Genomic DNA, 13,575 nt, shown 5'->3' on the forward strand with positions numbered 1-13,575 from the left:
CTGTAAGTGATAAAAAACTCAGTATAGCTTGAATGAACTCAAGGGAGTTTAAGACTAGGGGCATTTAGAAAAGATGGAATGCTTCCCTGGTAGAATGAGAGTGTAATTGTGATAGTTCATAAGAGGATGACAATTAGGCCTTTGATTGAGTAATAATTCAAAGAGAAGTCATTTCATGAATTGCATGGGATTAGAATACCCCCATAAGATGAATCACCTTGGGATGCTATAACATATGGTTATTGAAGTTTAGTATCATTCCTAGGTGGAACAGGTAAATAACTGTAGATGTTCTCGATGAGACATGAGCCCTAGTGAAAATGTATTACATAAGAGGTTTCAAGTTATCAGTGATAGATTATATATCAATAGTAAGGTGAATCAACAAAGGTTACAAAGTATGAGATGAGATTAAGTTGTCATTCTTAAGATGAACAGTAATGAGGAAGCATTAAGGGACTTAGATTTATAAATATAAGATAAGCGGTGAGAGAGTAACGTGGAGTTGGGTAGCATACCTTAGTAATAATAAATCAAAGTAAGTGTTGTGGTATAGTATAAGCTACATAGATATAGTAAAGCTATAAGCATAGCTAACCGAGGCTATGAAACAAGATATAGCAATAGTCGTAAGTTCGACAAGCACCGAGCGAAGAACTTCAGTACACCTATAGATTCCTAGAGTGACAACTTGCCATAGTTCTGTACATGTTCACAAAGTAAGGCTTAGAGATTGGCTAAAAGCTGGAGGAAAAAGGAGAGAAGCATCACATAGGCACACATGTAAGGACAGATTCGTACAGGCTGCATGATATAAGGTAGCAACAGTTACGAGATTGGAAGAATTCCGACCATAAGTAGTGGTGTGAGAAAGAGGCCTAAAGGGGGGAATGCCCCGGCCTATGGATTTATTCACAAAATGGTTGCCTAGATGGAACGGAAAATAGTAAAGTATTTGTAAGAACCATAGATTATGAGACTGATAAGTGCATTAGTCAACATTCGAGGATGAATGTTCCAAAGGGGGGAATGGTGTTACACCTCATGTTTTCATACGTAAGAGTACGTCATAAGTCAATTGATGTAAGCTCAAAAATGAAATCATCTTTGAAAGGTTTACAAATATAGTGAATCATGTTAACGTGGAGGTTACAAATATTTAATATCATGAATACGAAGTACCAAGAGGGTTTGAAGGCTTATAAGCTAAATGAATCGAAGAAAATAAGTTTCGTCGAAAGTCGACAAGTTGGGGATGTTATAACATGCACTTTTGGGGTGAGACTACGGTGATTAACATTATAAGGAGATTATGTTATGAGTTATTTTAGTCGTATGATAGTCGTGTATTATGTTTTGAAGTCAAGCGAGTTATGGAACAAAAGTTGGAAAAGGTCATCACAAGTTGCATTCATAAATGTGTTGAAACTTAGGTCAAATGTTGCTGAGCTTTTATCCCAATATACTTGGAATTAGTGGATGATCTACCTACAAAATTAAAGATATACGAGTCTAGTTTCTAACTCATTAAACCGTTCATCAATACAGCATCAGAGTAGATATATATTCACATTTTTGTGAGAACGCGCAAGCAGCTCTCAATGGGACCCACTTAGGCGGCGGACGACCCTTGAACATTTTAAGGGCTTGGACAGCTTATTTTTGGTCATTTTCGACCAAGGACAGTTCCCAAGCTCTATCAACACCTCTTTAACAGTTCTCAATGGTTCCAAGTCGAATCCAATGTTGTTTTACCTAAACCTAACTTCAAAAGTTATCCTAAGTGAAGAAGAGAGTCTTTATGGTGTTGTGATGTGATTAAGGGTGCTTATAAGCTAACTGAAGCTTTGGTTCGAGTTTTTATAGATTATTTAAATATTTATAATACCCTATTTCTTGGAATTACTCTTATCTATGTGTTGGTTAAGTTATTTGGATGAAGAATTATAAGATAGAACTTGAAATTGTATAAGAAATTGTTGTCTCTTATTGGTCTATTTTTGAGTTGTATATATGACTTAATATGGCTGGAAATCATGGGGAATAGCTTGGTTATAATGTTCTTATTGTTTTTATGCTTTTCAATATGTTGAATAATGTTGATGATGTTGTAAATATGAGAAGAAGCAACAACACAATACCCTGAAGTTCTTCATGTCATTGTTTTATCTTGTGGGGCTGTTTGATGTTACTTTCATGATGGATATATCATTGGAATTTCATGTCAATATATATTTTTTTATGATGGACCTATTGTTGGTATTTTAAGTACAGGGGAGATGGGAAAAAGAGTTGGTTTTTTTTTCCAAACCAAGCTTGCCGCTCGTCGTGTTAAATAGCAGTTTTGTGTGTGACGTTTGTGCACTTGTTGTTATGTAGATTGATTGATGTTGTTGGGATGTTGGTATATGGTATAGGAGAAGGCCCTTGTTACGTGAGAGATGCTGCCCAAATTTACATAAATGAGCTACTAGCTTAAGTTAAGGACTTAGCCTTTGCTCATCACCGATTTTGAGTCTCCTTATGCTATGGTAGACTGAGTTGAGTTGTTTGAAGTGTTGCTTGGAAGCTATTAAGGACTCAATGAGGTTAAGGTATGTTAAGGCCAAACCTTTCCTTTATTTAGGTATGATCTCGTAACTACATGTGTTTGATAACGAGACATAAAGAGAAGAGAGCAGAGGGTCATATATATATATATATATATATATATATATATATATATATATATATATATATATATATATATATATATATATATATATATACATACAGTATTACAGTATTTTCACCACCATCGAGCTATAATCAATGGGTAGGCCCCTATTGGACAACCTTTGATCAGATGGTAAGTTATATACCGAGCCTACTATGGCCGAGTGCCTATGAGCGAGCCCATAATGGCCGAGATATAGAGCCTAGTGTGGTCGAGTGCCTATGAGAGAGCCTACTACGACATATTAGTTACACATACCGAGCCTTATAGGGCCGGACAACTATTTTACTTACTATATTGAGAGACAGATGAGTCAGTATTAGCAAGTAAGCATATCTTCAAATTATATTTGACTCCGAGGTACTTTCAGTTATCAATTATCAGTTTAGTTTCAGCTTTTAGTTATTCTGTTACCTTACATACTTGGTACATTATTTTGTACCGACGTCCCTTTTGTTGGGGATGCTGCATTTCATGCCTGCAGGTCCTGATAGATAGCTGGATAGATCTTCTCAATAGACAAAGTCAAATATCAACTTGGTTGGTAAGCTCCACTTCCTTGGAGTTACCAGGTCTATACCTTGGAATCCATTTTATATATACAGGTTTGATGGGTAGGTCGTGGACCTATCCCGACCATGATACAGTTCAGTTATCCCTAGAGGCATGTAGACGAGTCATGTACATTTTATATATTAGTATTATGGTTTTACCCGCCCTATGTAGACGTTTAGTTTGGTATTGCTGGTTGTAGACATTATTTTCAGATGATTTAGAATATGGTCTCATTGGCCGAAGTTGAGGGCTACCCCTCCAGAGTTCATAGTTACAGAGTGGTACGCTCGGGCCGAGTATGACACCAGGTGTCGGCCACGCCTCTTCAGGTTTGGGGTGTGACAAGTAACCAACAATTCGAGTATAACAATATTCCCAAAACCCGGTAATCAGAAGTCACAAGCTCTAATAATTTGTCTAACTATTTCTATACATCCGTAACTAGAAGAAATAAAGAAGGAACAACATGAAAGGGATAGAGGTGGACTCCGCGGTTTGCGGACGCTGGCGGATATACCTTGAAGTGTCTGGAGCAGTAGCAAGTACGCAACTAATAGCGGGATTGGTAGGAGGTACCTGGATCTGCACACAAAACATATGCAGAAGAGTAGTATGAGTACACCACAACGGTACCCCGTAAGTGTAAGCCTAACCTCGGTAGAGTAGTTACGAGGTCAGGTCAGGGACCTACTGGTATATAATAATTTTAGGTAGAAAAATATAGCAATGTAATAAGACACTGGAAATTTAACGAGGAGAAACTACAGAAAGGTAACAACACAACACATAGGGATAAACAACAGAGGCACTCCCAAGATACCATCTCGTAGTCCAAAAAGTAAATGCTCAACATGGGATCTACCAATGTACCGCCTCGTAGTCCCAAAAGTAAATATGCAGGGGGATCTCCCGAGGTACCGCCTCGTAGTCCCAAAAGTAAACACACAACTCGAAATCGATGGAAACAACAATTACAGCAAGAAATCCTAGAGTTTATGACTAAATACAAGTCAAGGAAAAATAGGAATCAACTAAGCATGTTGTAAAGGTTTCAAATAAGCAATTAAGACATGGAGACATGCGATATTTGGGTAACAGGATAACTACATATGCTGGTATAACTCAATTAAGATGTAACAGGTTACTGCTCAGTAAAAACTAGATTTTTCAATAATTAGCCCATGTACGCACTCGTCACCTCGCGTACACGGCGCTCAAATATCACAGAAGTATCACAACAGTACCAAATCCTAAAGGGGATTTTACCCACACAAGGTTAGGCAAGCCACTTACCTCGAGCCAAGCTCAATCAATCAACAAGAATGCCTTTTCCTCGACTTTCCGACTCTGAATGGCCCAAATCGAGCCAAAACCAATCACATACTATAAATACAACTATATTAAACTAATTTAATCAATAAAATTAAGACTTTAACAAGAATTTCAAAAATCGCCCCAAAATGTCGTCCCGGGCCCATATCTCAGAATTGGGTAAAAGTCATAAAATATGAACACCCATTCAACCACGAGTCCACCCATACCAAAATTACTCAAATCCGATACCAAAATCTCAGTCAAAACCCAAAAATTCGGTTGAAGAACTTTCCAACTTTCCCCCAATTTTGTCAACCCAAATCCTTAATTAAAAGATGCAATAAATGATAGATTAGTGGAATATAATCATAAATGAGTTAAGAATCATTACCCAATAGCTTCCTCTGAAAATCCCTCAAATTATCGCCTAAATCCAAGCTCTCAAATTCCCAAGGTAAAAATGAGATCAAGCTGTCACGCCCAAAATCCAACTAATCGTGGTGGCACCTAATCCAACCCGCTAGGTAAGCCAATTATCAACTATACAATTCCAATAAAATTAATAAGGTAATTAAATAAAATAAAATATATGAAACTAATACATTTCCCCCAAGAACTGGTAGTACAAATCATGAGCTTTTAAGAATAGAGTTTACAAAGCTTGTATGAAGTAAATACATCATCTGTTTGAAAATTACACAAATAGAGTTTTATGAATCTAAGGCTACCGTGAACAAGAGGCAGGTATAACCGGAACGCAGGTACATCTTCAGATCTAGCTTCCAACGAACACAGCAACATCAGTAGCCAACATATGCACGCAAGGTGTAGAAGTGTAGTATGAGAATAACCGACCCCATGTACTCAATAAGTAACAAACCTAACCTTAGGTTGAAAGTAGTGACGAGCTTGTACTAAGGTCATAGTCCAACTCCAATAACCAATAATAATTCATAGCAACATAAATCAAGTAATAAAAGAAGTAACTCAAAGAATAAATGCTCAACTAAATCATGATTTCTGAAAATAGTTCTGCCTTTCAAGTGTATCAATGAAAACTCCAAGTCGTTTACCGAAGTTATCAAAAATATGAGTAAGTTTGAAAACAGTAATTCTCCCAAAAATCCTTTCAACAATAAATAAGGTGTTTCATTTTCTTTCCAGATAACCAGTGAAAAAATGCATCACTATGCCCATATGCCAATATGTGTGAGAAGTCATGAATGACGTGATACTGTACAGCATGAGGAAAATACATCTATATGCATGTATGTCATGTGTGCATGTCAATGCAATATATCTCATAGATGAACTCATGTACTCACACTCTTAGAGTACTCATCTCACTTCCTCACACATTCCACTCATCATGCTCAACCACTCGGTACTGTATATGGACAATCCGGCCTAGGAAAGATCCATCCCGGAATATACACATCAACTGATCATCAGTCACTCAGTACCGAGTAGGGCTAATCCAGCATGTGGAGAAGATCCATCTCCAGGTATATAATGCTTTGGAGAAGATCCATGTCCAGGGAAGATCCATCCCTCAATAATAACAACCGCGCTTACTAGGGGTGTGTGCAGACTCCGAAGGGGCTCCTTCAGCTCAAGCGCTATAATCCACACAGACAACTCACGTGCCATAGTATCAATATCAGAATCAAACAGGCGCTCGGCCTCACTCAGTCATCAATCTCTCTCTCGCGGGCTCACAATCTCATGAAACTAGCCTGAAAATGATGATATGATGTATCTATAAATAACAACACAGACTGAGATATGATATGCATATGAATGCGTATGACTGAGTATGTAATGCAATGAAAGCAGATAACTCAACAGCAGAAATGACCTCGGTGGGTCCTAACAGGATAAGCATGTAGCCTAAACATATTTTATTACATGAATCACATTTTGATAACTCTAGTACGTAGAGATTTCACGATTTCAGACAAGTTCAAGTAACTACACACGACCACAGAAATGATAGAGTCACAGCTCACACGGTGCACGCCCACACGCCCATCACCTAGCATGTGTGTCACCTCAACACCAAACACATAACACGTATATTCAGGGTTCATACCCTCAACTCCAAGATTAGAAGAGTTACTTACCTCGAACAACATGAATCCAATATCGAGCAAGCTAAACAATGCTCCAGAAATTCCATTCTGCATGTAACAACTTTTGAACAGCTCAAATCTAGTCACAATTAATTTGATTCAGTCCACACAATTTATAGGAATTAATTCCATATAAAAATACTAACATTTTCCCACAAAATCCGAAATACACTTCAAAAAATCGCCTGTGGGGACCACGTCTAGAAATCCGATGAAACTTACAAAATCCAACAACCCATCCAATTAAAAGTTCAATCATACTAATATCACTCAAATACGACTCCGAATCAATGTTCAAATCTTGGAAATTCATTTTATGAAATTGTAGAAAACTCCTCCGATTTCTCTTGAAAACTCAATAATCTAACGCCGAAAATGAAGATTAACTCATGAAATATAATCAAAAGGGAGTCAAGAACACTTACCCCAATTTGTGTGAAAAACTTCCTCTCCAAAATCGCCTAAACCGAGCTCCAAAATTCGATAATGGCTAAAAATAGCGAAACCCCGAATTTAAGTTTCTTCCCAGGGACTTCCGCATATGCGGTCGCATAGTCACATCTTTAATTACATTCTCCTCCTCTTAAACAAATGTTCATACTCGAACGGGTTTAGAATAATGCCCGAAGTCTCGAATAAGTGTGAATATTTGCTGTGCATCTCCTGCTCAATCTCCCAAGTAGCTTCTCCGACTGGGTGGCCTTTCCACTGCACCTTCACTGATTCTATGCTCTTTGACCTCAGCTTTCGAACCCACCGGTCTAAAATACCCACCGGCTCCACATCATAAGTCAAATTACCGCCCAGTTGTATTGTATTGAAATCCAGAATATGAGACGGATCCCCGACATACTTTCGGAGCATGGATACATGGAACACTGGATGAACACCTGATAGATTAGGTGGCAAAGTAAGTTCATAAGCCACATCTCCAATCTTCTTAAGTATCTCAAAAGGCCTAATATACCGAGGGCTCAACTTGCCTTTCTTCCCGAACCTCAACACACCCTTCATGGGTGAAATCTTGAGCATAACCTTCTCCCCAACCATGTGAACAACATCACGAACCTTCCTGTCGGCATAACTCTTCTGTCTAGACTGTGCCGTGCGAAACCGTTCCTGAATCATTCTGACCTTCTCTATAGCACCCTGAACCAAGTCATTACCCAATAGCCTAGCCTCACCCGGCTCAAACCAACCCACCAGAGACCGACACATCTCCCATATAAAGCCTCATATGGAGCCATCTGAATACTCGACTGGCAGCTGTTATTGTAAGCAAACTCCGCGAGTGGCAGAAATTGATCCCAAGAGCCCCCAAAATCAATGACACAAGCGCGTAGCTTATCCTCTAAGATATAGATGGTGCGCTCAGACTGTCCGTCTGTCTGAGGGTGAAATATTGTACTCAACTAAACCTGTGTGCCCAATTCTCACTGCACTCCTCTCCAAAACTGTTATGTAAACTGCGTGCCCCGATCTGAAATAATGGACACTGGCACACCATGTAGGCGAATAATTTTGCGAATATAAATCCCAGCCAACCTCTCCGAAGAATAATTAGTACCAACTGGAATAAAATGCGCAGATTTGGTCAACCCAAACAACATCAAATTTTCTCAAGGTCCGTGGGAGCCCAACTACAAAATCCATGGAAATATGCTCCCATTTCCATTCTGGTATCTCAAGTCTCTGAAGCAATCCTCCTGGTCTCTGATGTTCATACTTCACCTGCTGACAATTTAAACACCGAGCTACAAACCCAACTATATCTTTCTTCATTCGCCTCCACAAATAGTGCTGCCTCAAATCCTGGTACATCTTCGCGGTGCCTGGATGAATAGAGTACCGCGAACTGTGAGCATCCTGGAGAATCAGCTCACGCAAACCATCTATATTAGGCACACATAGCCTACCATGCATCCGTAATACACCGTCACCTCCAATAGTGACTCCCTTGGCATCACCGTGTTGAACCGTATCCTTAAGGACATGCAGATGTGGACCATTATACTGGTGCTCTCTGATGCGATCATATAAAGAAGATCGAGAAACCACACAAACCAAAACTCGATTCGGCTCGAAAATATCCAATCTAACAAACTGGTTGGCCAAGGCCTGAACATCCAAGGCTAAAGGCCTCTCTGCTACCGGTAAGTATGCTAAGCTGCCCAAACTCTTCGCCTTACGACTCAAGGCATCGGCCACCACATTGGGCTTTCTGGGATGTAGAGAATGGTGATATCATAATCCTTAAGCAGCTCTAACCACCTTCGCTGCCGCAAATTAAGATCCTTCTATTTAAAAAAATGTTGTAGACTCTGATGATCAGTATATACCTCACACTGGACATCGTACAAGTAATACCGCCAATTTTCAAGGCATGAACAATAGCTGCTAACTCAAGATCATGGACTGGATAATTCTTCTCATGTACCTTTAACTATCTAGACGCATAGGCAATCACCTTACTGTCTTGCATAAGCACTACGCCGAGACCAATACGCGATGCGTCACAATACACAGTATAAGACTCTGAACCTATAGGCAACACCAATACTGGAGTTGTAGTCAAAGCTATCTTGAGCTTCTGAAATCTCTCTTCACATTCATCCGATCACCTGAATGGAGCACTTTTCTGGGTCAATTTAGTCATAGGCGATGCAATAGACGAGAAACCCTCCACGAAGCGACGATAATAACCAGCCAAGCTGAGAAAACTCCGAATCTCAGTAACTGAAGATGGTCTAGGCCAACTCTGAACTGCCTCTATTTTCTTCGGATCAACCTTAATTCCTTCACTGGACACTATATGTCCCAAGAATGCCACCAAACTAAGCCAGAACTCACACTTAGAGAATTTGGCATAAAGTTTCTCCTCTCTCAGCCTCTGTAATACAATACCCAAGTGTTGTGCATGCTCCTCCTGGCTATGTGAGTACATAAGAATATAATCAATATACCACTACAAATAAATCAAGATATGGCTAAAATACACTATTCATCAAATGCATAAATGTTGTTGGGGCATCGGTTAGCCCAAAAGACATCACAAGAACTTCATAGTGGCCATAACGAGTTCTGAATGCAGTGTTTAGAATATCCAAATCCCGAATTTTCAAGTGGTGATACCCAGATCTCAAATCAATTTTGGAGAACACCCCCGCTTCCTGAAGCTGGTCAAATAAGTCATCAATATGCGGAAAAGGATATTTATTCTTGATTGTAACTTTGTTCAACTGCCTATAATCGATACACATCCGCATAGTACCATCTTTATTTTTCACGAACATAATAGGTGCACACTAGGCCTAATAAACCCCTTTTCAAGGAGTTCCTGAAGTTGCTCTTTCAATTCTTTTAACTCAGCTGGTGCCATACGATAAAGAGGAATAGAAATGGACTGGGTGCCCTGTACCAAGTCAATACCGAAATCAATATCCCTGTTAGGTAGCATACCTGGCAGGTCTATAGGAAATACATCCGGAAAGTCTCGCACGACCGGTATTGAATCAATAATAGGAGTAGCTGCATCAACATCTCTCACAAAGGCCAAATATGACAGACATCTCTTTCCAACCATACGTTGGGCCTTCAAATAAGAAATTACCCTGCTAGGAACAAAATTTAGAGAACCTCTCCATTCAACCTTTGGCAACCCCGGCATCGTCAACGTCACGATTTTTGCGTGACAGTCCACAATAGCATGACATTGAGACAACCAATCCATACCTAGGATTACATCGAAATCAACCATACCAAGTAATAAGAAATCAACTATAATCTCCAGTTCCCCAATAGTTACCACACACGACCGATACACACAGTCCACAATTATAATATCGCCCACCGGTGTAGATACACAAACAGGTGAAACTAAGGACTCAAAGGGCATATCCAGATAATAAGAAAAATACGATAATACATTTGAATAAGTGGAACTAGGGTCAAATAATATAGAAGCCTCCCTGTGGCACACCAAAACAATACATGTGATCACTGCATCTGAGGTAACAACATTTGGCCGGGTAGGAAAAGCATAGAATCGGGCCTGACCGTGACCTGACCGGCCTCCCCCTCTTGGGCAACCCCTAGCTGCCTGAGCCCCACCCCGAGCTATCTGGGCGGATGGTGTAATTGCTGGTGCTGGTGCCGTTGGTTGAGAACTTTGCTGTAGAGCCCCACTCAACAGCCTAGGATAATCTCTCTTGAAATGACCCAATTCTCCACACTTAAAACAACCCCTCCTCTAACGGAACTACTGCTCCTGATAACCCGAAGAATTACCTGTAGAAGCCTAAGCGGTCGAGGCATGATGAAAACTCTGTGCTGGTAGTGCACTGAATGAAGATTGGCCTGAGTGAGCACTGTAAGAACCGTGGCTAGATGATGCACCACGATGAGCTGGACAACCTGTCTGAGTGTGTTTGTAATAACGACCCCTACCACGGTAAAACTGACCACCTGAAGGAACACCACTGAAATCACCTAAACCACGAGGCCTCTTAGCCTCCCTCTCAACCCGCTCCTGGCTGCGAACCATCTCAATATGACGAGCAATGTCGACAACCTCATCGAAAGTAGCACCAGATACTCTCTCTCTCTCTAGTCATGAGTAATCGTAGCTGAAAAGTGAGGCCATCTATGAACCTCCTGATCCTTTCTCTGTCTGTGGGAATCAACCAGATAGCATGATGGGCCAATTCAAAAAATCTCATCTCATACTATGTCACAGATATATCATCCTGATGAAGCTGCTCCAATTGCCTACGCAGCTCCTCTCTGCTGGTGCCGGAGCTGGTCCTATCGGCTCAGCTATATCTAGAATCTGCTCCTGAGCAGGAGCAACTGTGGAACTACAGGAGCTGCTCCAACAGCGGCACGAGCTATACCTTGACCTCTACCTCAACCTCGGCCTCTACTACGGCCCCGGTCTCTCGCGGCCCTAACTGGTGGCACTGGTGGCTGACCGTCCAATCCGGTAGTACATGTTCTCACCATCTATGAGAGTAGAATAATAGAAATTTAATTTCCGGAATCACAAATTCGCACGATAGAATACAAGAAAGTGAAGTTTTTTCTAAGGGTTTTGCAGCCTCTCGAAGATAAGTACAGATGTCTCCATACCGATCCGCAAGACTCTACTAAACCTGCTCTCTACTAAACCTGCTCATGACTCGTGAGACCTATGTAACCTAGGGCTCTGGTACCAACTTGTCATAACCCAAAATCCCAACCTGTCGTGATAGCGCTTATATCGATACTAGGCAAGCCGATAATCTCAATAAACTACAATTTCTCTTAAGTTTTAAAATATAGTATTTACATACAATACAAAATCCCACAATATTGATATGAACACTCTCCAAAACCTGGTGTCACTAAGTACATGTGCATATAATATGGATACAAGTCAAAAGAAAATGGTCTATAATAGTCTAAGACCAAATACCGTAAACAAGGAGATAGGGAAGGAGAGACAAGGTCTGCAAAACATGGTAGCTACCTCTGAATCTCCGAAAAATCAACTGTGCGAGAGAATCAAAACCCGCTATGTCCAGAAGTACCTGGATCTGCACACGAAGTGCAGGGTGTAGTATGAGTACAACCAACTCAGTAAGTAACAATAATAAATAGGGAATTGAAGATAGTGACGAGCTACACAGTTATAGTTCATTTTCAATAATTCCAACAGAGAATAGTCATGTGTTCAAATCCAGCAGTTTAAGTCAAATTAATTTATACAGTTCAAGTTTATGTAATCCGGATATAAAATCTTTCAGAGAATTTCACAATAATGACAAATAGCAACTAAGTACAACAACAAATGAAAATCAATTATAGCCTCTCAGGGCAACAATCACTCCTCTCGTCATAACAACTCAACCACTCAGCTCTCAGCCCTCGGCACTCACACTCAATGGGTACCCGCGCTCACTGCGGGTGTACAGACTCCGGAGGGGCTCCTACAGCCCAAGAGCCATAATTCGTACGGACAACTCATGTGCTGCCCGGACAACTCACGTGATATAATATTCTGTATGGACAACTCACGTGCCATAATATCCTTACCTCACCGACAGGCCCTCGGCCTTACTCAGTCCTCAACCTCTCTAGTCTCTCGGGCTCTCGGAAACCACAAAGATCAGCCCAAACAAAGATAATATAGTGTATCAACAAATATCAAGAAAGACTGAGGTATGATACGTAAGTAAAATCATGACTGAGTACAGGACAATAATTGGCAAATAATTCAACAAGTACGCGGCCTATGTGGGTCCCAACAATACCATCACATAGCCTAAGCATGATTTCTAGCATGATTTACAGTCAAATGTCTTTAACACATAGAGAGCATATAGCTAACAATAAGTTATTCAACTTTACAGTTTTCTCGGGACGGACCAAGTCACAATCCCCTCGGTTCATGCCCACACGCCCGTCACCTAGCATGTGCGTCACCTCCAAAATAATCACATGACACAAAACTCTGGGGTTTCATACCCTCAGGGCCAGATTTATAACTGTTACTTACCTCAAAACATGAAATTATTTACTCTGCTATGCCTTTGCCTCGCAAATCGGCTTCCAAACGCCTCGAATCTAGTCACAAATAATTCGATTCAGTCAATAAAATTTATTGGAATTAAATCCATAAGAAAATGCAAGTTTTTCACAAAAATCTGAAATTACACTCCAAATATCGCCTGTGGGTCCTACATCTCGGAACCTGACAAAAGTTACAAAATCTGAAAGCCCATTTCACCACGAGTCTACCCATACTAATTTCACCAATATCCGACCTCAACTCGACCTCCAAATCATCCAATCTTATTTCCAAATTCCTAAGTTCAAATC

Source organism: Nicotiana tomentosiformis, chromosome 12 (assembly GCF_000390325.3).
Source record: "Nicotiana tomentosiformis chromosome 12, ASM39032v3, whole genome shotgun sequence".
In the NCBI taxonomy this organism is placed as follows: domain Eukaryota; kingdom Viridiplantae; phylum Streptophyta; class Magnoliopsida; order Solanales; family Solanaceae; genus Nicotiana; species Nicotiana tomentosiformis.